This window comes from Toxorhynchites rutilus, chromosome 1 (assembly GCF_029784135.1).
Source record: "Toxorhynchites rutilus septentrionalis strain SRP chromosome 1, ASM2978413v1, whole genome shotgun sequence".
In the NCBI taxonomy this organism is placed as follows: Eukaryota; Metazoa; Arthropoda; class Insecta; order Diptera; family Culicidae; genus Toxorhynchites; species Toxorhynchites rutilus.
The window spans coordinates 160,704,717-160,715,386 of record NC_073744.1 but is presented as its reverse complement, the minus strand read 5'-3'; positions in this window follow the sequence as shown (position 1 = coordinate 160,715,386).

The following is a 10,670-nucleotide window of genomic DNA, read 5'->3' as shown; positions in this document are numbered from 1 at the left end:
AATATTGGCGACAAAATTAGTAAGTCAGAAGTTGAGTCCGGTGCGCGAGCTGGGAAAATTATTGGGAGGAAAATTGCCCCCACACTCTCAGACTCTGCACGGAGTTGATCGCTCCCGCTCCCGCTCTGTTTTGCGCGCGTTGCGTGTGGATCAAAACAGAAAAGTAAAATAAAGGAAATTGATGGGAAAAATGGCATACGTAAACTACAATCCTAAGGCACAGTGTTTCCACGTGGATCATGATCAGTTGTTATTCTGTGTATGTTTTCAACGTTGGTTGAATCTAAAGGGTGTGTCACATCAAATTGCATCACGGAAAAAACGCTGTAGAAATTCGCCCAGTAGACCGATCCTTTTGAAAATTTTAGACAGTAAAATAAAAACTATTAAACAACTTTTGACAACATTTTCTTTTTATTCATACTTCGAGCCCAAGCCCGTATGCTCGCACCTTCCTCTTTACCCCGTCCATAAGGTTCTGTACAACGTCAGGTTGTAGTTTTTTTGAACAGAAATCCATTTTCTCTTGAAGTCCGCCTCCGATTTGACAACTTTTGGGTTCTTCCGGAGGGCCTGCTTCATAATCGCCCAATATTTCTCTATTGGGCGAAGCTACGGCGCGTTGGGCGGGTTCATTTCCTTTGGCACGAAGGTGACCCCGTTGGCTTCGTACCACTCCAACACGTCCTTCTCGGATCACGTCTAAACTGTTTAACTACGTGCTTGTGATCTTTTTCACTGACGGAGCATCCATTTTTGCCGTTCTTCACCTTCCGGTCGATGGTTAGGTTCTCGAAGTATCGTTTTAGTACTCTGCTGACCGTGGATTGGACGATTCCCAGCATCTTACCGATGTCCCGATGTGACAACTCCGGATTCTCGAAATGAGTGCGCAGGATTAATTCACGACGCTCTTTTTCGTTCGACGACATTTTTCCAAATTTACGAAAAATTGACAGTGAAGCATGGCCAACGTGATCTATACACTCTTATCTGATTATAAGCGAAAGCTGAAGATATAATTCCTAAAAATTAAATTTCTACAGCGTTTTTTCCGTGATGCAATTTGATGTGACACACCCTTTAAACATAGGGAAAGTGTTTCACAACACAATTCAATGATGGAGTCGCAAAATATTTCAGGTTCTATATGACCTTCACAAATTTGGGTATTGGCTTAGGACAGCTATACCCAACCTAAGTGGTGCGGACTCAATTCACTTCATTTTCAGGCAAATTCATGCATGTTTTCAAGTGATTTCTTTTGCCCTGAAATCATTGCAGACGAAAGAGACGATACGATTCTTCGCGATGAATAAAAAATTGCATTCATTTACTGTACATACTATACATTTACTATACTACACTTCGAAATTTCATGACAGTTAGGGAACAGAGTCGAAAACCTATGAGAACTATCGATGAGATTGGTTAAACTTAACAGATTGTAATCTCCCGATAATGCCAAGAACGGCCTGCGACAAACCAACTGAACCGAATTAGCGCTACCGGCGCCAAGCGAATCATTTTTTAGCAACATGTGCGTGGCTAATTTCCTTAAAAATGACTCTCCTAGGCCTAGGTCTCTTTTCTGTTCGTAAGCGGAAAACCCGGAGAAGTGATGGCCCGATTTCAGCCTTATTTATTTTATTGTATTTGTCTCTTCCCGAAAATCAATATAGTGGAGAGCAAAATCGGGAAATTTTCGGAAAACTCTGAAGGAATGTCGGAAAATTTGAAATATTGAATTCCCATATGACCTAAAATTACATCATGATGTGCGTTGTTAGGCCATTCGATATTTGCGCCAGCGAAGTTGATCTTTGTTCGAAAGTGGAAATGGATTTTCAGGCAAAACAACGTATTCCTGCATCTTCTATCCATCTATCTATATAAATAAAAATGGTACTGGACTTTTCAAAGTTAACCGGTGGTCCGAAAAATCATTTTTCCCCTTGAGAACGCATGGAATGGCTGTATATATATATATATATATATATATATATATATATATATATATATATATATATATATATATATATATATATGTATATATATATATATATATATATATATATATATATATATATATATATACAGGGTTTTCCAACTTTAAATTCCGAAAGTAAAAAGTGTGAAATACAACATCATTCAAATGTCCACCTAGGGCTTCCTCGCACACCTTGATCCGGAACAGGTTATTTTCGATGACTTTTCGGCACATATGGGGCGGTATCTCGGTCATAACTTCACGAATGTTGTCTTTTAAATGTTCAAGAGTTTGCGGAGAGTTGGCATAGCCACGGTCTTTCGCATAACCCCACAAAAAAAATGTCTAGCGGGTTCAAATCGCATGATCTGGACGGCCAATTGGCATCACCAAAACGCGAAATTATGCGTTCCTCAAATTTCGTTCGCAATATGGCCATGTTCGGTCGTGTTGTGTGGCACGTGGCGCCGTCCTGCTGAAACCACATGTCATCCGTATCCATATCTTCAATTTGTGGCAAAAACAAATCGGTTAACATGCGGCCATAGCGCTCACCATTCACAGTTACCGTCTCGCCGTCCTAATTTTCAAAGAAATACGGCCCGATGACTCCACCAGACCATAATGCGCACCAAACAGTGAATTTTGGCGGATGCAATGGCCTCTCAACAATCACGTGTGGATTTTCTGAGCCCCATATACGGAAATTTTGGGTGTTCACAAAGCCACCGAGCTCGAAATGTGCCTCATCGCTGAAGAAAATTTGATGCGAAAATTCAGCATTTTGCTGATGTTGTTCGTTCACCCAATCGACGTATGCCCGACGCATTCCATGGTCACCACGCTCTAATTTTTGTACCAGTTGGACTTTATATGGATGTAGGTGCAAGTTCAAATGCAAAATTCGCCACAATGATGTGTTTGACAAGCCCAATTGCTTAGCACGCCATGACGACCAACATCCGTCCGTAATGCTCGAAAAACATTTGCCGGTTTTTCATCATTTTTATAGTATTATATAATTTAACAAAATTAACACGTTATGCGATGCTAAAATGATCCATATTGTAAAATGGCAGACATTCAACTAACGATATGACGCTTTGGTTGACAGCTATGTCAAACGGTTGTCAGCGCAGGGCTGTATACTTTCGGAAGCCCGAAATGGAAAACCCTGTATAATGCCATGTAAGGTTAATTCATGCAATATATTATGTTCTTCGTTACAAGTAAATTTTATGACGGTCCTTTTACGTTTGGTATGATGGTGATGATCTTGGTTTAGATTAGAGATGGGCAAACCGTTGATGAACTGTTCAAAAGAATTAGTTCATCAAAAAGAGTGAACGAACGGTCGTTCTTTTTTACTGGGCAACAGTTCACATGAACTGCTTACCCAGTTCAGAACGAACTGTCTAGGAAGACCGCTGGCTGAACTGTGTATGTACAGTCTTTTTGAACAGTATCTTAAAATATGTGTCGCTGATATGAATTGTTTTTATATTATATCAGATTGTGCTCGATAATTTCGAGAAAGTCGTTCGCGTTTTGGTACAGTTTTGCTATATCAGTTATTCAAAAACATCGTAAGAAAAGCAGCGCAACGCTAATTTGTGCTGAGAAGAATGAATCACAGCTCAAACTAAATCAAAATTTCAAAATCATAGTTTGATTTTCTATTCTGCTAAGATATTTTTAACAAAATTCGGACGTATAATTATTTGCTAACAAAAAGTATTTAATGAATGATCAGAACAGTCCTACATAACATTTCACCCTTTTTTATACTTGCTTTGGCATATCCCTCTAATGTACGAAAGAGTGAGCGATCTGTTCAAAAGAACTAGTTCACTTAAGTGAACAGTTGGTCACCGAACGGTTCATTAAAGTGAACCGTTTTGCCCATCTCTTGTTTAGATGTCTGTGTTAGGCAAACACATTTCAGTCAGAGCAAAAATGACCACGAATGCCGATTTCCCCAGATACCTTGGTTTAGAAGTCTTTATTAGGTAAACACATTTCAGTCGGAACAGAAATGCCCCTGACCTGCATTAATATGCAATGCCAATTTCCTCAGACACCTTGGTTCTGAAGTCTGTGTTAGGGAAACACATTTCGGTGGAATACCCCCGATCTGCATGAGTTTGCAATCCCAATCTCCTTAGACACCTTGGTTCAGAAGTCTGTGCTGGGGAAAAACATTTCAGTCGGAACAAAAATGCCCCTGACTTGCATGTATTTGCAATGCCAATTTCCCCACGCTCCATGGATTAGAAGTTTGTGTTTGGGAAACACATTCCAGTCGGAACAAAAATACCCCCGACTTTCATGTATTTGCAATGCCGATTTCTCTAACGCTGCTTGGTTTTGAAGTCTGTGTTAGGGAACACATTTCGGTGAGAACAAAAGTCCCCATACTTTCATGTGTTTTCAATGCCGATTTTCCTAAGTCTGCTAGGTTTTGATGGCTATGTTGGGGAAACCGTAAATCGGGCCAATCAAAACGAGGTATCTTTTTTTTTTGACGTGGGACTACGTCTAACCGGAATATATGGAGGGTAAAATGAAAACCTAAACACAGAACATGCAGGAAAAAATTAAAGATTTCGAATGCTTATAGCTCGAACATTTCGTACTGGATAGGAGAGATGTTTGCATCACTTGATAGGGAATATTTCTACGCATCTATCGCAACTAACAAAATGTTGTTTTTCATTAGATAAACAATTGAATAACTGTAAAATATTAGGCGTTATCTAAACGCCCTAACTGCATCGTTTTGATTGGCCCGATTTACGGTTTCCCTAACACAGCCATGGGGAAATCGGCATTGCAAATACATGAAAGTAGGGGGACTTTTGTTCTCATCGAAAAATGTTCCCTAACACAGACTTTAAAACCAAGCAGCGAAATCGGCATTGCAAACACACGAAAGAGCCTAGAGGCGAGTGAACTGAAAAGTTTAAACCCTCTTAAAGCCAAAAAGAAGAAAAAGAACACACGAAAGTAGGGGGAGCTTTGGTTCCCACCGAAATGTGTTCCCTAATAGAGATTTCTAAACCAAGGTGCCTGGAGAAATCGGTATTTCAAATTCATGCAAGTCGGGTATTTTTGTTCCGACTGGAATGTGTTTCCCTAACACAGACTTCAAATCCATGAAGCGTGGGGAAATCGGCATTGCGAATTCATACAAATCGGGGGTATTTTTGTTCCGATTGAAATGTGTTTCCCTAACACAGACTTCAAAACCGAGGTTTCTGGGGAAATCGGCTCTGCAAATAAATGCAAACTGCGATTACTTTTGTCCTCGCTTGCCTTTGTGCAGAGTGGAATATGTCTGTCCTAACATGATCTTCTAAACTTAGGAACCTGGGAAAATCGTGCAGCCACTACAAGCGAATGAACTTCCCAGTTTCAAGCAAATTCGAGATTCGAGAAGTATGTACACTTTTGGGATGTAAACTTCAGAGGGAAATGTAAAATAAAATAATCGTTTGATAATTTTTTTTTGTCTTTATTGGAAAGATTTTCAGTCTTAGGCTGGTTCATCAAACGTTTGATAATTCTTCCGTACATATATTTTGTTCTAGTCATCATACCAAACGTAAAAGGTCCGTCATTAAATTTACTTGTAACGAAGAACAATCAATCACAATAAATGAATTGACTTTACACGGCATTTGTTCATTTTTTTCACTCACAGAACAAATATATTGAACTCAATTGAATTTGGAAACTGTTTCATTCAATCAAGAATTTAATCAATACAAACGAATGATTGCTAAGCTAAGGTAGTTCCACGTGAACCTTGCGGTTATATCATAGATATAACCCACTAATTTTTTTTTTCCAAAATATATATTTTTATCAAGGCTCATATGGCGTTAGCCTCACGGGGCCGGGAGTTCAATACTTTGACAATTTTTCTTATTATCTATGTTATTAATATGTAACCGATTACTCGCGGTAAAAAAACGAGGTAGTTAGGGTGTTTAGATAACGCTTAACGTTATACAGTTACTCAATTGTTTATCTTGTGAAAAATAACATTTTATTAATTGCGATAGAAGCGTAGGAATATTCCGTATCAGTTGATGTAAACATTTCTCCGATCCATTAAGAAATGTTCGAGTTATAAGCATTCGGAATCTTTCATTTCTTCCTACATGTTCTATGTTTAGGTTTTCATTTCACCCCTCATATATTCCGGTTAGACGTAGTCCCACGTCAAAAAAAAAATTTAAAAAAAATGCACGTATTTTACTGTGGCAGTATCGGCACCATGAACATCAATCACAATTTCAGCGGCCTGGCTTGTATTTTCGCATTTATAAAATAAAAAGTGTAAAATGTGTCGAATTTTCTCTTTGTTGACCTCCATTGTTAACACCCTGTAATTCACAACTGAATGGAACAAACAGAAAACAGCAAAAGATTTTTTTTAGTGTGAAATGTCACCTTCACAACGAGCCCAAACTTGAAATTGTATGATCGATATTACGCGAAATATTGATCACTAAAGCCAGCAAACGAGAAAATAATGGATAACTTTTTCCCCAACCCAACTTAATATTTTCAAAACAAGAACTGAACTACAGAATCGTACCGTAGATCTTGTCATCCCTGGCATACAGCTAACATCAATAACATTTTTCTAGCAAAAGTGTTTAGGACATTCTTGCCAGATTGAAATCTGCCTCGTGATGAGTATTCTCATCCCATAATTTGCATCGCTCTTCATCGTTCTCAATCTTCGGTGTATGTTTTTGAAACCAATACTCACCCGCATGCGCTTCAACTGTGTCCCACCTGTCGATCTGACTTCCGATCTGAACCATCGTCGGAAAGCCCCAATGTTGGGGGTGGGTGGGTCAGGCGTAATAGTGGTTACGAAGGGGTCACGTTGATAGGAAGAATGCGACCAAAACAAAACCAATAAAATAAAAGGCGGGCTAGAGTTCGAGATTCGCCTTCATATTTTGACCGGCTTGACGGGTCCGCGCACAATGCTAGAAATAGCCGAATGGTTTCTAAAAATAGTCCTCCTCTCAGTTGGGAGTGTCATAAAAACGAAACGGGGGAAAATTACGCGCGTATGTTCTTTTGTGGGTGATTATTTCCGAACATGAAGTACACAATAATTACACTTTAATAATCCATGACCTCTGTGTGTCTGTTGTTTGAAATCATAATTAATTCACGAGTTTGATGCCACATTCATTAGTATAATTGCAATCGTTCGAAAAGCTGCTCTGGCCGAAACCACTATCATTTAGAGTGGCCACCACTCACGGCCCACAACTATTTAGGGAAAAGCAGCGGTATTTATCAGGACTCACTCAGCGGGAAAACTCCTCCTCTTGCAGCGCTTGAAGTCGAACCGGGATTTATTTTGTTTGCGTGGAAAGTGCCGCAGAAAAAAAATTAATCAGATTATAAAAGTTCCATTAAGCATAAATATGTGCTTTCTCCCATCTCGAATGGATCGCGTGGGACGGTTGAAATAATGAAATTATTTTAAATCAATAAAGTGAACACAACGTACAGTCAATCGCAAAACTGAGTGTACAAATGCTACTTGACGGTACATTCCATTTATTTGGTATAAAATATTTTCAATACATTGATTCTTTTGATGCAAATGATAAATTGTGATGCATGATAAAAAAAACTTTTTCAAACATCAATAAAAAACAAAAACCAACACTGCCCAAGCAGTGGGTAAGTGTTGACACCAATCATTGACTACAATCATTGACTATTGTCTAGAATAGAGATTCTTTTCAATTTTAAAGAATAAAAAATTAGCAGAAAACTTTTCGCGTATTAATTACTCATTTAGATAGCTGTACGTGCAATAAAATTCCGCGAAAAGTTTTCTGCTAATTTTTTATTCTTTAAAATTGAATGCAATCTCTATTCTAGGCATCGCAAAATTGAGTGTACACCTTCAATTTCTCCGAATAAATTAGCCTTGAAAGTAAGATCTTTGCGAATTAGCGTCCTTTTTTTTCGTCAATGATTGGTGTCAACACTTACCCACTGCTTGGGCAGTGTTGGTTTTTGTTTTTTATTGATGTTTGAAAAAGTTTTTTTTATCAAAATGGCAAGTTAGAGGAAAGAAATAGATATTGTTACGCGTACAATTATAATAAGTATGAATTGTCATAGAAAGACATTGCAGGCTATACTTGGAAGAACCCACTATACAGCAAAAAAAATCACAAACAAGTGGAAATACACAGGAACCATAGAAAATCTCCCGAGTAGAAGACACAAATTTATCTTGTCTTCTGATGATGAACGAGTAATTGTGCGAACATTGCGAAAGAACCTTGAAACAAACATTCCTAAATTGACTACCGAAGTCCGGCACCATTGGAAGACCTGTCAGCACAGACACTGTCCGGTGAGTAGTATACAGGAACAATCTAAGAGGTAGTGTTGGCCGTGAAAAGTCTTTCATCTCAAAGGTGAATATGAAAAAAAACGACTACAGTTTGCTACGGCATATGTAAACTGACCTAAGGAGTTCCGGAACAAGGTGCTTTGTACGGATGAGATGCAAACCAATCTCTTTGAAAAGGATGAAGGACAGATGGTGTGAAGGAAACCAGGATTGGTGCTCCGGATTCAGCATATGGTTCCCACAGTAAAACACGGCGGCGGTAGTCAGTTGATGTATGGTACATTGGCGGCTTCTGGGACTGGAACCATGGTGTTTATCGATTCGGCGATGAACAAGATGGCTTAACGTAACGTTCTTCCTTCCTGAAATGTAACCTGCAGATAAACAATTGAATAACTGTAAAATATTAGGCGTTATCTAAACGCCCTAACTGCATCGTTTTGATTGGCCCGATTTACGGTTTCCCTAACACAGCCATGGGGAAATCGGCATTGCAAATACATGAAAGTAGGGGGACTTTTGTTCTCATCGAAAAATGTTCCCTAACACAGACTTTAAAACCAAGCAGCGAAATCGGCATTGCAAACACACGAAAGAGCCTAGAGGCGAGTGAACTGAAAAGTTTAAACCCTCTTAAAGCCAAAAAGAAGAAAAAGAACACACGAAAGTAGGGGGAGCTTTGGTTCCCACCGAAATGTGTTCCCTAATAGAGATTTCTAAACCAAGGTGCCTGGAGAAATCGGTATTTCAAATTCATGCAAGTCGGGGGTATTTTTGTTCCGACTGGAATGTGTTTCCCTAACACAGACTTCAAATCCATGAAGCGTGGGGAAATCGGCATTGCGAATTCATACAAATCGGGGGTATTTTTGTTCCGATTGAAATGTGTTTCCCTAACACAGACTTCAAAACCGAGGTTTCTGGGGAAATCGGCAGGCTATACTTGGAAGAACCCACTATACAGCAAAAAAAATCACAAACAAGTGGAAATACACAGGAACCATAGAAAATCTCCCGAGTAGAAGACACAAATTTATCTTGTCTTCTGATGATGAACGAGTAATTGTGCGAACATTGCGAAAGAACCTTGAAACAAACATTCCTAAATTGACTACCGAAGTCCGGCACCATTGGAAGACCTGTCAGCACAGACACTGTCCGGTGAGTAGTATACAGGAACAATCTAAGAGGTAGTGTTGGCCGTGAAAAGTCTTTCATCTCAAAGGTGAATATGAAAAAAAACGACTACAGTTTGCTATCGGCATATGTAAACTGACCTAAGGAGTTCCGGAACAAGGTGCTTTGTACGGATGAGATGCAAACCAATCTCTTTGAAAAGGATGAAGGACAGATGGTGTGAAGGAAACCAGGATTGGTGCTCCGGATTCAGCATATGGTTCCCACAGTAAAACACGGCGGCGGTAGTCAGTTGATGTATGGTACATTGGCGGCTTCTGGGACTGGAACCATGGTGTTTATCGATTCGGCGATGAACAAGATGGCTTAACGTAACGTTCTTCCTTCCTGAAATGTAACCTGCAGTCTCCCGTTCAGAAATTCGGTCTCCCTTGTGATTACTACTTTCATCAGCTCTATAATGTTACTATCAACTCAAAACACCTCCGCAATCACTGGACTTGAACACTATTGAGTATCTATCCAGGGAACAAAGCGGAACTCAAAACGACGATTACGGAGATCTGGGAGGCACTTCTGTCTACAGTGACCAGAAATCTCGCCTCGGCGCTTGCAGGAAGTGCTGGACGCCAAAGGGAGGCCATACCAATACCAATTTCCGTTTTGACGTAGGATTACGTCTTTCCATAACATTTTTTCACATTGAATAAAATAATATATGTCATGCAACTAGCTATCGAACAATTGAAAAAGCTCAACCCCTATCCATACGGAAATACCCACTTCTGATTGGTCGTAATTGACGACACATGCGGTGGTTCATGTACTCACAATTATTGGTCAGTTATTTCCTGATGGATTTACGAGATAAACACCCCTATTCTGCATTTCGATCGAGTCGAAATATTTCGAACGACTTGATAAAATTCCATTCTGTATTTCGTTCGAGTTGTTTTTGCATTTCGTTCGATCTGTTTCTCTTCAAACATTGAATGGGCAAAACGTTCGAAATAGGGAATGCGAAATTAAAACTCGAACGAAATAACGGTTTCGAACGAAATGTAAATCCGTCGGAATACAGAATAGGGCTGAAAGTAACTATTAAACAATCGAAAAATCTCCAGCCGGAAATAC